The 16,278-nt window shown below is 44.2% G+C and overlaps 1 long non-coding RNA gene across 1 annotated transcript; it reads left to right on the top strand.

Annotated features, from left to right (window-relative positions):
* Positions 1-839: 839 nt before the first annotated feature.
* Positions 840-14,871, top strand: LOC142818546 (uncharacterized). Its single transcript, XR_012896054.2, has 5 exons — positions 840-1,074; positions 2,196-2,233; positions 12,217-12,380; positions 12,523-12,824; positions 13,403-14,871. It is a non-coding gene; the product is annotated as an uncharacterized LOC142818546 (long non-coding RNA).
* Positions 14,872-16,278: the final 1,407 nt, after the last annotated feature.

Raw genomic sequence — 16,278 nt, 5'->3', positions numbered from 1 at the left:
CACAGCAGGGCTAACGTCGGAGTAAGCTATGCAACTTCAACTACGTCAATTGTGAAGCTTATTTCAGCTTTTAGCATTGTCTACACAGCAGAAAGTCGAAGGAAGAACACTCTTCCTTCCATTTCCCTAACTCCTCATGAAATGAGAGTTACCATGAGTCGGAGTAAGAAGTCCTCCAGCTTGATATTAGTTTGGAATAAAAGCTTGTAATGTAGACGCACATTTTGTTATTTCAGAATAACGTCTGTTAATGCCTGGGGGGGAAGCTTTGAGAGGAACAGCAGCGAGGGTAGTTTTGGCTGGTTGGTGGGGGAGAAGAGTAAGCCAAGGGAGGTGACTGCTCATCTTAGGGGTGTGTCTACACCGCACTCTTAGCTCAAAATAAGATATGCAATCTGCACTATGCAAATTGCATGTCTTATTTTGATTTTATTTCAAAATAGGCTATTTTGAAATTTGGAACATCTACATGGGGCCAAATTTTGAAATAAAGCACTATTTCAAGCCAACCCTTATTCTTCCAGCAACAAGGTTTACAGGGATGGCAAAATAGCGTGTCTGTTATATAAAAAAATATTTTGAAATAATGGGCATGTTCTTTGGACATGGGGTAGTGTGACAGGGCGCCTGCCCTGCACTGGCCCTTTAAGACCAGGACTCAGGCCTGGAGCCAGGGCTAGAAAGAAAGAGGCCAGCTGGAGCCATTTGGGGCTAGGCAGAGCCCAGCTGGCAAGCAACTATCTAGGGCAGTACAATTGGCTTGGGGAAGCCAGCTGAACCCATTAGGGGAGTGTGAGCCCAGCTGGCAGGTGTATATAGAGAAGCACAGGTTGCTTAGGGGAAGCCAGTGGAGGGCTGACTACAGAGTGAGCAGGATCTCCTTGGAGGGAGATAGCTGAAGGAGAAGGACTGGAGCAGGGAGCTCTTACCCAGCGGTTGCCAGGGATTCCAGGAGGGGCCGGGAGGAAGGCGGAGGCGAGTTGGTGCCACCCGGAGACTGCCGGCCGAGGGGACGCCGGCCTGGAGATTGCAGCCAGCTGGACAAGTCCAGGGGAAGGAAGACCGGGGATCCAGGTAGGAAGTGGCCCAGGGCAGGAGCGGGAGCCGCCCCTCCTGGCCCGAGAACCTCGGTGCGTTCGGCTGGATGACCCTGCCGAGGGAGTGACCCGTTACCTGGTTGCTCATAGGGCCCTGGGCTGGGACCCGGTGGAGTAGGGTGGGCCCGGGTCCCCCTACCTGGGGTGTGCCCTGCTACAACAGTTATAAACTGCTTTGTGGACTCTGCCTTGCTTAAAGGGCCAGTTATATACTGCTTTGGTGCCTATGATGAGCAACCCAAACAGACTGTAACTTGCCCTGCGAGGGGCTATATGAGGACAGTCAGGGGGCACTGAGGCACACTGGGGGCATGAACCCCCTGACAGGTAGCTATTTTGGGATACCACCAGTATCCCAAAATAGCCTTACAGTGTAGACATACCCTTAGGCTGCGTCTACACTGGCATGATTTTGCGGAAATACTTTTAACGGAAACGTTTTTCCGTTTAAAAGTATTTCCGCAAAAGCGTGTCTAGATTGGCATGGATGCTTTTGCGCAAAAGCATCCGTGGCCAGTCTAGATGTGATTTTGCGCAAGAAAGCCTTGATTGCCATTTTAGCCATCGGGGCTTTTTGGCGCAAAACAGTTCTTCCCTTTCTACACTGGCCCTCTTGTGCAAGTATTCTTGTGCAAGAGGGCTTTTTTCTGAGCGGGAGCGTGAAAGTATTTGTGCAAGAATCACTGATTTTGTACATTACAAAGTCAGTGCTCTTGCACAAATTCAAGCGGCCAGTGTATTTCTTAGTCCTATATTTTAAGTTTTTTTTTTTTTTTTTTTCTTGCTTTGTGAAAGACCCACATGAACAATGAGGGAAGTGGCAATGTAGCAGGAGAAACAGCAAAACTCACCAGATAAAAGTACTGGCAAATACTGGAAAAAAAAAAAAAAAAAAAAAAAGGAATTTTTTTTCCTGAAGTCCTTTCCATTTACTGTAGCTTTAGAGGCTTGGTGTAAGTGAACAGTTTTCAGACTGTGACACCTATGTTTTTTTTAAGCTGAAGGTTCCTTTTGATTTTAGATTTGTGTGTAGATTTACCACTGTTCCTCTCTTTTCCTCTGCCTTTGTGTAAAGAAGATTGCATTTTCTCTCTGCAGGCAGAGAGAAAATACAATGCAACGGTGTCTGCTGTAAGGTAAGAGCTGTAGGGTCCTTTGCTTCTATGTTCTTCTTGGGTATGTGGGGGAAGACTACTCACCCCCCAGAGAAATCCAGCTGGACAGAGTGAGAGACAGGCAGGAATGCTCCCGAGGAACTAGGAAATGTTTTTAAAACATGAAATAAAATAATTAAAACTTGACATCTGGAGCGCCATGGTTTAGCTGCATCACACGCTGTCACTCTCTGCAATGAATCCAGCTCTGAGAGGTGAACTTGCCTCCTGAGCCCCCAGGTTCACGCCAGTCTTTTTACTCATTGGCCTTCATGCTGCTGTTGTGAGAGTCAGGAGACGTGTAGTGGGGTGGCCATTTTCTGAGCATCTCCTTGTGGCCAGGGGTCACTTTGAAAGCCCCCAGCCCTTTTTGCCCTCTTTTGCAGGCCCCTGAAGAACAGCACACAGCTTTTCATGTGGATAAAAAGATGCTCTGCCTTGGTCCGGTTTAATATCAGAAATAGTGCTTAACAACGCTCAAGGGAACTAACACAGTCCATCTCCATAAGCTCTGGTGTTCCTTTCCCATCACCAGAGCTCTTCTTCTGTCTAGTTTCAGAGCCCATACTCCCAGCTTTGCCTAAGGGTGATCATCGGTCCTGTTTTTACCAGGACAGTCGCTTATTTAAGGCCTCCTCCCTATGTCCTGACTTTTTTTTAAAAAACAGGCACATCTCCCCTCCCCACTCCTCATACTGCAGGAGTGAATTTCATCCCTGCAGTGGGGCAGGGTGGGCAGGGAGCCACTGGCACTTGAAACTTCAGCTGCTGGAGTCCCGAGTGCTTGTAGTTCCTCCCCCACCCCCTTCAGGACTGAAGCCCTGTGCACCAGCGGCTCACCCCCTGCCAACGATGTGGGCCTGAAGCCCCGAGTGCCAGTGACCCTCCTCCCGCACCACTGCAGGACTAGCAGCCCTCTCCCTCTCCTGCCATGCTCAAGCCTTGAATGCCGGTGACTTCCCCCCCCCCCCCCCCCACACACACACTGTGGGGCTGAAGCCCTGAGCATTGGTGGCTCCCCTCTGCCTCCTCCTCCACGGGGCTGAAGCCCTGAGCACTGGCAACACCCCCCCCCCCCCCACCAACACACACACACACACACACACACACTGTGGGGCTGGAGCCCTGTAAGCTGGCAGCTCTCCTCTCCCTTCTCCCCATGCAGGGCTGAAGCCCTGAGTGGCAGTGGCTTCCTTTTGCCCCCACTGGGCTAAATCTCCAAGTGCCAGCGAACCGCCCGCCACCCCTTGGTGTCCCATATTCCACATAGGAAAATATGATCACCCTGCCTAGCAGGAGCTTAGCCTTCTGGCACTGGACTCTAGGCCCCCAAAATTCTAGGCCCAAATTCCATTAGCGTGTCCCCACAGTAATCTCCTGCTCCTTAGGCTCCTCTCTGTCACAGCTTCAGTGGTCTCAGGATCTTCCTGGAAAGAGCCTTTACATTCTCTGCAGTTTCTCTGCAATGTCCTGAGTTTCATCTGTTCACTGCCGCTCTAGGGCTATCATAAGAACCTAAGAATGGCCATACCGGGTCAGACCAAAGGTCCATTCAGCCCATCCTGACATTCAGCCAATGCCAGGTGTCCCAGAGGGAGTGAATCGAACAGGTAATGATCAAGCGATCTCTCCTGTCATTCATCTCCACCCTCTGACAAACAGAGGCTAGGGACACCATTCCTTACCCATACTGGCTAATAGTCATTGATGGACCTAACCTCCATGAATTTATCTAGTTCTCTTTTAAACCCTGTTATAGTCCTAGTCTTCACAACCTCCGCCGGCAAGGAGTTCCATAGATTGACTATGTGCGGTGTGAAGACTTCCTTTTATTTGTTTTAAACCTGCTGCCCATTACTGTGTTTTAGCATATATAACCCGCGGGTTATGCAAAGTTTTACACACATACCCCCCTCCGCGGGCTATACTCGTCCGCGTGTTATACAGATTTTTTTTTACTGAAAGTACAGGAAGACAAGCCTGACTCTTACTTGATAAAAGCAGCATATTTTAATTAAATAATAGAGGCAGTGATGTTAAAATGCATTAAAAGTTAGAATTTTACTGTGCAACTAGTAAAAGAATAAATATACAGTAAAACCGTTAAAAAAAAAAAAGCCATCCTCACATTGTCATAAAATATGTAAGTTCATTCATCTGATTACTAGAATCAGCGCCAGCAGCATCCTCCTCAGCGTCTGAGTTTTCAAAACCATCAAAAACTTTTGTCATAATCACTGTCTTGAAAAACATCCATAAAATCCATAGTCAAGACTAGGTAGGTGAGCTTCGGTGACAGTTGAGGTCTGTGGTGCCAAATCAGATGTGCTGTTGTAGTCGGATTCAGACCTAGAAGAGTCAACGTCAGGAAGAATTTCACATTTACAGAACCACATTTACAGACTGTCCACATCTTCATAACTTCTGTGTTCATCCATCCCTTTTTGTTACAAACCACACAAACGCCATCCAGCAGTTTTTTCTCTAGGCATCAGTACCCTCTTAAAAATCACCATTGGTTTTAATTTATCACCATTTGCCATGCATGCCAACACTACAGTAAAACAGGTGCATTCATGACCGGTGGTTGCTAAACAGACTGTTTTCGATCCAGTTTCTGCAAAAGACCGAGTAGTGGGTATATCAAATGACATGGGCACTTCGTCCATGGTAATAACGTTGCTTGGTTTCAAGCCCAGCTAGTGAATTTCTTTATGTACAAAAGTCTTAAAATCATCCATTTTGTTCTCCCATTCATCGGGAAGTCGTTGGCTAGCAGATGTCCGTGTGCGAACTGACGGATTGTTTCTCCACATAAATTTGTACACCCAATTTCCCGAGCCCCCCCTTAAAATTATAGATTTTCTGTTCCATAGCCATAAGTCGAGCCTTGAGTTGTATGGCTACTCTTGACACCGCCTGTTTGTCCTCTCTCTGATTTGGCCATTTGGCTTTCTTTCCACGTTGCGCTCTTTTTCTAGGGTGTAATTTCTCAAGCTCTGCTTCTTCCTTTCTCTACTCCCTAACAGACTTTTCATTAACAGAGTATTTTCTCCCTGCCTCTTTGTTGCCATTGTCCTTGGCATATGTCACAACACACAACTTAAAATTGGCTGTGTAGAATTTGCACTGAGGCATGTTTAAAATACTTTTTATAAATTCAGTAAAAGTTAAAACTACTAAAGGAATAAATGAATGGTAAAACAGTATGGTTCAAAGGGGTTATATACCAGCAATAAGGGTTGTAGCATACTTACTGCTCAGTCATCAGCTGCGGTTCATTAACACTTCATTACAGGTGCTATTCATCTCCTGCGGGCTATACACCTGCGTGGGTTATCTAAGACTTTTTTAACACAATCAGAAAAACCGCAGGTTATGCATCGGTGCAGGCAATGCATGTGCATGGGTTATATATGCTAATTTACGGTAGTTTCATTTGGTAGCCCCTAGTTATTATATTATGGGAACAAGTAAATAACTTTTCCTTATTCACTTTCTCCACACCACTCATGATTTTATAGACCTCTATCATATCCCCACTTAGTCTCCTCTTTCCAAGCTGAAAAGTCCTAGTCTCTTTAATCTCTCCTCAAATGGGACCTGTTCCAAACCCCTAATCATTTTACTTGCCCTTCTCTGAACCTTTTCTAATGCTAGTATATCTTTTTTGAGATAAAGGGACCACATCTGTATGCAATATTCAAGATGTGGGAGTACCATGGATTTATACAAGGGCAATAAGATATTCTCCGTCTTATTTTCTATCCCTTTTTTAATAATTCCTAACATCCTGTTTGCTTTTCTGACTGCTGCTGTGTGGATGACTATCCACAATGACTCCAAGATCTCTTTCCTGATTAGTTGTAGCTAAATTAGCCCCATCATATATATATATATATAATTAATTAGTTGGAGTTATTTTTTCCAATGTGCATTACTTTACATTTATCCACATTGAATTTCATTTGCCATTTTGTTGCCCAGTCACTTAGTTTGAGATCTTTTTTAAGTTCTTCACAGTCTGCTTTGTTCTTAACTAGCTTGAGTAGTTTAGTATCGTCTGCAAACTTTGACACCTCACTATTTACCTCTTTTAACCAGTTCTCAGTCCATGAAAGGATCTTCCCTCTTATTCCATGACAACTTAATTTATGTAAGAGCCTTTGGTGAGGGACCTTGTCAAAGGCTTTCTGGAAATCTAAGTACACTAGATCTACTGGATCCTCCCTCATTCACATGTTTGTTGACCTTTCAAAGAACTCTAGTACATAAGACATGATTTCCCTTTATAAAAACCATGTTGACTTTTGCCCAACAAATTATGTTCTTCTATGTGTCTGACAACTATATTCTTTACTATTGTTTCTACTAATTTGCCCAGTACTGATGTTAAACTTACTGTCCTGTAATTGCCGGGATCGCCTCTAGAGGCCTTTTTAAATATTGGCATTACATTAGCTATCTTCCAGTCATTAGGTACAGAAGCTTATTTAAAGGATAGGCTACAAACCATAGTTAATAGTTCCGCAATTTCACATTTGAGTTCTTTCAGAACTCTTGGGTGAATGCCATCTGGTCCCGGTGACTTGTTACTGTTAAGTTTATCAATTAATTCCAAAACCTCCTCTAATGACACTTCAATCTGTGACAAGTCCTCAGATTTGTCACCTACAAAGGACAGGTCAGGTTTGGGAATCTCCCTAACATCCTCAGCTGTGAAGACTGAAGCAAATAATTCATTTATTTTCTCAGCAATTACCTTATAATCTTGGAGTGTTCCTTTGGAATCATGATTGTCCAGGGGCCCTACTGGTGTTTGTTAGCAGTCTTCCTGCTTCTGATGTACTTAAAAAACATTTTGTAATTATCTTTTGAGTTTTTGGCTAGCTGTTCGTCAAACTCCTTTTTGGCTTTTCTTATTACATTTTTACACTTAATTTGGCAGTGTTTATGCTCCTTTCTATTTACCGCACTAGAGTTTGACTTTTTATCCCTCACTGCTTCTTTTCCATGGTTGTTAAACCATGGTGGGAAAAGAGACGTGGGTCCCAGACCTTCAGGGCTGAGCCATCCCTATTACAAAAGAAAATAAGACTCAGTTTCCCTACCTCTCCTTTCATCCCCTGGAAAAGCAGGTGACTTGCTCCTGGAATGGAAAAGAGGGGATCTAATGGAGAGGTACTACTCTTTCCACTCTCCTCCCTCCTGGTGACAGGATAATCCCCTGGCTTGTGTGTGTGTGTGTGTGTGTGTGTGTGTGAGACACATTTTCCTCTTGCCAGTCCAGGGTGTGAGTCAGCTATAGCCTTCACCTATCTGTCCTAGGCACATCAGCAAATGGTGGCCACCCCAGCCTGAAATTCACAATTATTGAATGTTTGCTGACCTGCTCTTCATGGGTGACCCAGATGAGCCATCACTATCTATTACTAGGCAGCTGGGTTACCATACATTTTTACAAGGTGGCAGAAATTCAGTAAGAATCACCACATCACACATTTTGGGGATGGATTCCATCTTACTCATCCTTTGTTTAGTTCTAGTATTATTTCCAAAGGGATTGTCCTCCAGATTTTAGTTGCTTAGCAGCTGCCCCTTCACTTGTGTGATTAGTTTGGGAGCAGGCACTTATTAATGTTCCCCCGCAGAGATTACCTTGCATTTTCCAATCAGTGACTGATCAAAATTCAAATAGCTTTCAGATGTGCCATGTCTTGGGTATGTTTGTTTTCAGGCTGCGCAGCTGCAATCCAGGATGCAGGAAATGAAAATAACTGGTCAGTGCAAACCAGAACTAGGAAGGGTGGAGTTGCCATACAGGATCTAGGCAACTGGTCTACTGACTCCAGAGTCCTGTCTCCAGCAGGGGCCAATTTTTTAACATGTACAACAGTGGCAACCCCCTTCAACCTTCTCCTCCTCCTTTATTGTGTACGATTGATAAGGTTTGTATCCTGACCCAGCCAACCCTGCAGCACAGAGCTGTGCTACTAATGCTATAGTAATAAATATATAAATAAATAGAATTGAGACTTCCCCCAATTCATTAATTACATGTTATAGATGTAAAATGTATAGCCTAAGGACCTAATCCTGCTAGGCATGGAGTATAATAAAGGTGGGACACATAGGATTAAGGGTAACACCCTTGTTACATGGCAGGTCAGCACCACTTACTTCTTTGTAACCTCAGATGTCTCTTGGAGTTCAGTAGAACTCAACACTCTCTGAGGGTATGTCTACACTACCACCCTAGTTCGAACTAGGGTGGTTAATGTAGTCATATGAACTTGCAAAAGAAGCCCGGGATTTGAATTTCCCGGGCTTCATTTGCATGTTGCCGGGCGCTGCCATTTTTAAATGTCCGCTAGTGCGGACTCCGTGCCCGCGGCTACACGCGGCACGAACTAGATAGTTCGGAACAGGAAGCCTAATCCAAATTCAAATCCCGGGCTTCCTTTGCAAGTTCATATGACTACATTAACCACCCTAGTTTGAACTAGGGTGGTAGCGTAGACATACCCTGAGTTCCATGGGAAGCTGAAGACAGTCTGCAGGATCAAGCCGAGAATAGCAAAAATCATTTGCACCATTACAAATCATGCCTGGAGAGTTGGTGTGATTGTATTCCAGACTTTTCAAATGAAATCCAAAATTGACATGAATGGAAAACTTACAAAAATGAAAAGCAAAGTGTCTGGCGGGGGGTGGGGGGGTGTGTGTGTGTGTGTGTGTGAAATTTGCTAATCATTACAACAATGTTTTCTGCTATGCACAAAGAGCTACAAATGTAAAAAGAGATCCTTTTCTGGTCCCCAAAGGATCCTTATTCTGGTGACATGAGGAGGGAAGGTCCCTGCTAATTCTGTATTGCTTTCCGGATCCTGGAAAGCTGGATGGACCAAATACACCACTTATCTATGCAGGGCCAGATTAAGACCTTTAGAGGCCTTAAGTACTGAAAAGATTATGGTGCTCTTCCCCCCCCCCCCCCATGTAATTCAAAATAAAAACAATACTATACCGTAAAATAAAATTTTATTTTTTGAAATGACACAACTTACATGTATGCTGAAATTAAAATAGCTTCTTTCTAGAGTTTCTGATTGCAAAATTCTGGATAAGTTCATCGAAGCTGACTCGACAAAGCATGTCCGCTTCCATACACACTAGGGAAAGTGAATAAAGTCTGTCCTGACACATAGTTGTTCTCTGAGGGCTTTTTATTCTTTTCAGCCGAGAGAGCGTTTTGTGCAGTTCTGATTTTTCCCATGGTGACTAATTTGATGCTTTTTTGAAATATCAATTTTTTTCAGAAAAATCTTTTTTTTTTTTTTTTTTTTTTTTTGGTGCCCCTCTTTTGCTGGTGTCCTAAGCACGTGCTTAGTCTGCCTATTGGGTAATCCAGCCCTATATCTATGCCAGTGCAAGTCCAGTCAGCCTGAGTCTTCTGCCTAAACTGAGTGGGATAGCACTGCTATAGCCAAGAGGAGAATTTGGTCCATTTTCATTTAATTGAAGTGCCTTTTCTCTCAGATTTTAGTTATTTGGGAACTGACCTCAATAAGTACAGGGGATCAAAATATCCATGTGGCAATGCCCACATAAATGATTGGCAATAAACTTTGTTTACTCTTTTAGATTATCTGTTTTCTCTGACATATTATAGAACCAGACATTTCAAAAACCGTCTGTAAAGGTTATTAGTGTCTCCATGTGGAATTATATTTGCCATAAAGTCAGCAATACTCTTAGTCATAAGAGGGCTCCCAGAAGACCCTCCTCCAAACAAGTGATTTTTCTCAGATTGAAAAGTTTGCTACTTAAATTATATCCACTCAAATTGCTCAAATCAAATTCTTGAGTCTCAAATACTTTTTTAAAATGAATTAGATTGACTGACAGTTCTCTTAAATCTCCGAATTTTGACAAACTTCTTTTAAATCTGGAAAGCATTTAAATGAGTTGCCACACACAAAAATACTACACCTGAAGAAAATTTCTAGGTCCATATAGCCAAAAGATACCTAGGCTGATGCTCAGTTGTAAAGGCAGTTAACACAGGTGTGAATGCAGATCAGATATTTGCATCTGTAGGTAGCCAGTTAAACTACTGGAGTTTTCCTGATATGCAACCGGGTCTGTCTAGTACAGCCCATCCTGTGATTCATTACAGTGCATTACACAACGGTGGATTACCATACAGCAGTGTTTCTCAAAGTGGTCCACGGAGCCTCTATGGGAAAGCTGTTAATGGGCTGCTCCAGTTTGTTTACTTAATGTTTACTGCAGAGTCGTTAAGTAAACAAACTAGAGTGGCTCGGTAGCAGCTTTCTCAGAGTGGGTCCGTGGACCACTTTGAGAAACACTGCTTGATAGGCCTAGGGGGCTTGTTGTGCTCAGGTACCCAGCCAATTTGGCCCCAACCCCAACAACATAGGTGCCAACTTCCTCCAGGACTAGTCATGCTCAATTTTCTTCTCTGCCCTAGGCCCCACCCTTTTCCCAAGTCCCCAACCCTCCTCATCCCCACCTCTTCTGGCCCCCTCCTTCATCCTTCCTCACAGTCTCCTGCATGCCACAAAACAGCTGATTGAAGCAGCAGGATGCTTTAGGAGGGTGGGAGAGGAATTAATCGGTGAGGGGGCTGCCAGCAGGCAGGAGACACTGGAGGGGAGAGGGAAGAGCTTAGTTGCCAGTGGGGGCTAAGCATGAGCTATTTTTTTTCCTGGGAGGGCTGGAGGACACAAAGGGTATGTCTAGACTGCATCCGTCTGTTGGCAGAGGGATGCAGATAAGGCAGGTCGACATTGCAAATGAGGCAGGGATTTAAATACCCTGTGACTAATTTGCATAAAAATGGCCACTGCGTTTTGCCGACTCAGCTGTTTGTTGGCAAAAAGAGGCAGTCTAGAGGGGGATCTGTCGAGAAAGAAAGCCTTTTTTGACAGATCCCTTATGCCTCCTGCAAGGAGGTTTTCAGGATCTGTCGAAAAAGGCTTTCTTTCTCGACAGATCCCCCTCTAGACTGCCTCTTTTTGCCGACAAAGTGCTGAGTTGGCAAAACGTGGCAGCCATGTTTATGCAAATTAAATCCCTGCCTCATTTGCAATGTCGACCTGCCTTATCTGCATCCCTCTGCAAAGAGACCAATTCCTACTAGAAATAAAGCACAGATATTCAACAGCCAGAGTGATTCATCATGGGAACAAACTCCCAAGGGAAGCGGTGGACTCTCCATCTCTTCGTGTCTTCTAATGAAAACTAGATGCTTTTCTGGAGTGTTTGGTAAAAAACTAGTTCCTGTGCCATACAAGAGGCTCGTGATATGCAGAGGGTCAGGTTAGATGCTCTTATAGTTCCTTCTGGCCCCAAAGTCTCCTAATTGATGAAAACTGAGTGTAACATGGGGAGCAGTCTCTGGTGTTTTGTTGGTCAGCCTGATGGATCCCCAGAATCAACTGTCAGTGAGTGAAGTGATCTGCAGGAGCAGGTTAAATATCCAAAGGGGATGGCCAAGGGCAGGACACTAGTCCTGCAGGGGAGGGTGGGTGTGGCAGTGACATCACATAAGCCTTTGGCAGGTCCTCAGTCTATTGGATGAAGATGGTAGGGAGGTGGTGACCTCAAAGAGAGACCATGACATCATCCACGGTCAGAAATTCTCTTCCCCCTTCTGTGAAGCAGGCTCCTTCTCTGTGCCCCCAAAATTCCTTCATCTGGAACAGGAGCTTTTCCACTCATGCTTTCTCCTCCCCTCTTTCCTGACCCCCCATCCCATTCCCCCAGCTTCCACTGAGAGCCCCCCGCCTCATGTTCTGCAAAAGGGCCTTTGTGTCAGGATACAGCCTGTCTGCCCAGCTGGAACTCAGAATCTCCATTTCTGAGCGGGTGAGGATGGGCCAGGGACTTAGCATGAGCTTCACTTCCTGCTCTTTCTTCTCCCCTTGGCCCTTCTGCAGGGTCGATGTGAGAATGACTAAGAGCCTCCTCCCCAGACATCATCTGGGCTTGGCCCTGTCAGCCTCCCACAGGAGTGCAGCCTGCAGCTGAGCCTCAACCTATCAAACCAAGTGGTGCTGGGTTTCAAAGAGCCTGGGATGGAAGGCCCCGCTTCTTCATGGAGGTAAAAGCATTTGCTGTGTAGGGCATGTGGTTCTCTTGGGGGGAGAAATAAGATCCCTGATTTATAGCCTGACTGAGGGCTTCCTCTGTCCCTGGATCACAGAGATGTCTCCATCAATGTTCCACCCTTGGTTTTTTCCTAGGAAGAGGCCATCCTCAAACCTGGACTCCTGAGAGAATTTCTAGCAGGCGGCTCAAGCCCCTTGCACATGAAGAGAGTATCATGTGGTCCCGTTCAGCTCCATTTCCCGCAGCAGAAAAAACAAACCCTTCAGCTCCCAGACTCCCAGCTCATTGATCTCCTTCCAGTCAACTGAGGGGTTTCTCCAGGCCCCTCATCTCACCTCTCAGCCTCTAAATGAGGTTGTGTCAGAGTCACACCAACAAGCAAAACTCCGATTCCAGCCAGTGGACCCTGTGTGTCTTCAGCTCCTTTGGAAACCAGGTGTGAAATGGGGAACAAGAACAAAAAATGAGCAGCCTTTGCTAAAGATGGTTGGAAGCAGGTCACTAAATGCTCTTATGGATTGTTATAAGCAATCTATTGACAAGACGGGCTCTATTATAATTGACTCAGACTTTGGCAGATATTAACCCTTTATAATTTAGTGTAAAGGATGCTCCCCCAGTCTGACTGGGATTAATATTACATAACATTCATACTTGGATAGCATCCAGAATCCCATCACCTCTACACCCCAAATCCTGTTAAAAGCCCCCAACATATCCTTAAGTCTCCTGGAAAACTGTGAGAGTATAGGAACATTCCAAACATGTCTCCATAATGCCCTGGATGCCAGAGATAAGTGAGGTGGGATGGGCAAAAGCCAGATACAACATCTTTATTCCACCCAGCATTCTGCACAATAAGGAAAGCCTCAAGTGGTTGGTTAAATTAGTTTTGTAGCCCCTTGACAGAGAGTAGCACAAAGATGCCAAAACTGGGGCCATGCTCAAGCCCTTAAAATCTCAGGATCAATAGCACATTACAATCTCCAATGCTCTTTGCCCTTTCTTTGACAGGAAGTTGTTCTTCCCTCATCCTTCACTTTGAGGAATGTTTGCTCAACAAAGTATGCCTTGCTTAGCAGTGTCTGCTAGAGCTAAACTATTATGGAGAATAAATCCTCTCTGTGACTCTTAAGTCTCAATGCTCATGTCCTTAGCTAGCTTCATGGGATGAGTCATACTTCTGAGCTGTTCTTTTTTTTTTCTACAAAGCCTAAAATCCCACCTCTATTACCTAAAAGTTTGCTTTCAGTAGGATTAGCAGCAGAAAAGGAAGTAGAAGAAGAGACATTTCAAGGACCAGTTTGAAAAGCAATTAGAATGGCTTGCATATGTACAGCGCCTTTCATCTCAGGGGAAAAAAGCACTTTATATCTAGAAATTGCTCCATCCACCACTGACATTCAACTACCTCTGGAGTAATACAGAGAAACTGATGAACAATATACAACAATACACAAGAGCTTGAGATAGAAAATAAAAAAATGTGTATCCACTTGAAACTGTAAAGGGAATTGAGGTAAGAAGAATGAAATTTCTCAGACTGGAATCAGCCTAAAACACCAGCATTAATGGAGAAATATGGAATGGGTCTTTGATAACCACTAGGAGCTGGATGGAGCCTTAGGTAACACTTTGAAAACATGTTTAAGTCACACGGGTGCATCTACACAGCACCCTAAACTCAAAATAAGATACGCAATTTGCACTACACAAATTGTGTATCTTATTTGAAATCTATTTCGAAATAGCTTATTTTAAAATTTGGCGCATCCACACAGTGCCAGATTTCGAAATAACATGCTATTTTGAGACATCCTTTAACCCTCGTGGAACAAGGGTTACCAGGATGCCAAAATAGCATGCCCGTTATTTTGAAAAATATTTCAAAATAATAGGTGGCTTGTTAAGATACCTCTGGCATCCCGAAATAGCCGCGCAGTGGAGACATACCCTTAGACTGCTCAATTACTAAGGTGATTTTAAAAATATTACTCTCTTGGCTTTATGTACATATCAGCCTTATAAGTTATACCAGCATCTATATTAAAACATCTAATTCTGCAATATTACAACAATAGTGAAATTGTAGGTTTTTATTTAAAAGGGAAATGCTATGAAACTGAGTGTGTAAAAATAAATAAATTAATTAAATGCCAGGTACTTTTAACTAATGCAACACATTTCCTTTTTAAATGAAACATTTTATGAATTCAAATCTCATTTGGCTGTTGTGTCTGCACTGGAAGAACTCATGTTCTGTTCTGCCACCTTCTGGTAAGAAATGAGAATGCTGGTTAAACTGCATGTAGCTGTAGTCAGGTAAGCATTGTAGACTGTTTTATTACAAATATTTGAAATAAGAAATATTTATCTGTTGAAAAGGACTAGCTTTAACAGCGTATCTTGCAGGTCAAAAGACTAATCTATACTTTGGTGAACAGGTGAGGATTTTCCTGGCGGGAACAGAAATTGTCTAATTCTTCATGCATTTTGCAATATTGTTTATAAAAGTGAATGCCAAGTATGTGCATGACATTTCTTAAACATACATACTTAGAGTTTTTTCCACACTGTGGTGACCTTTCTCTATAAATGTTATGAATACATGGTAATATTTGGCCATCTGCTGGTGTTAATAGGAATTGCATTGTAACTTCACTATGTATACGCTACAAAGAAAAGTTGGAAAAAGATACGCAAATTGTGAACCACAATTTGCGTATCTTTTTCCACTTTTCTTCCGAAAAGTTTACAAGGGGCCAAATGTCGGGGAAAACCCTCTTTCGGAACATCCCTTCTTCCTCATAGAAAGGTTTATAGGGATGCCGAAAAATGTGTCTGCTTTTCCAAAAAAATTTCAGAAAAATAGACACATTCCTTGGATGCAGCAGAGCTTTTCTGGGATACCTCCGGTGTAGACATAGCCTAGATGAAAAATCCATTTAGTTCATTTTCTTTCACTGCTGTGTCTACACACATGTAACAGTTTAAAGTACTTTCCCAGTGCTCTAAGTAAACCATCTCTGTGAGGGGAGTAACTAAGTGCTGGGAGCTTAGTTCACATCAGTGGGGGTGGGTGTTTTTTCGCACTCCTGACCAGAATGTGATAGTGCTGTAAAGTGCCTGTGTAGACTTGACCATTGTGTTTGAGCATTTGCAAAAAGATGCCTTCATTTAGGCCCTGCTCTTGCAATGGACACCACACGGAGCCTTTTTGAAGTCAAACACTACAGAATTGCCTTCCAGCAAAAAACAAATCTTGCCAGCACTGACTTTTTCAGTAGTCCCCTCCCCCCGTTCTTGCTCTCATACATGTAGGGGCCGGGTTTGGCTGGTAGGAGGGATCAGGAGCGAGATAGGGTGCAGTGTGTGGCCAGGAGGGAAAGTGCAGGGAATAAAGGAGGGTGTCAGAGCAAGCTGGGAGTCCAGAGTCTTGTGGGGGGGAGGTGAATGAGGGGGATTGGGATGTGGGGGTCTGGGCATGAGGGGGAATGCATACCTGGCTTTAGGTCCCTTGTAGCAACTGCCGTGGCCATGCTGTCCTTGGCCACCACAGAGGCCCCCACTGCCACTGCAAACATGATCTGGAGCTGGCCCTGGAGACCCCACTGCTGTGGCCATGTGGTCCGGGGCTGGCCCCGGAGTCCCCACTGCAGCGGCCTCTGCCACGCAGTCTCAGGCTGGCCCCAGGCAGATTATTTATTAATATGTTGAATAGGTTTGGTCCCAGTACAGACCCCTGTCAGGCACCATTAGTTACCTCTCTCTCCATTCTGAAAACTGACCATTTATTCCTACCCTTTGTTTCCTAACTTTTATACAGTTATCTGTCCATGAGGGAGCATTTTCTCTTATCCCATGACAGCTTACTTTGCTTATGAGCCTTC

The sequence above is a fragment of the Pelodiscus sinensis genome, chromosome 15, assembly GCF_052426305.1.
Source record: "Pelodiscus sinensis isolate ZL-2025 chromosome 15, ASM5242630v1, whole genome shotgun sequence".
Lineage (NCBI taxonomy): Eukaryota > Metazoa > Chordata > Testudines > Trionychidae > Pelodiscus > Pelodiscus sinensis.
The sequence above is the reverse complement of the archived record's forward strand: the minus strand, read 5'-3'. Positions and strand labels throughout refer to the sequence as shown.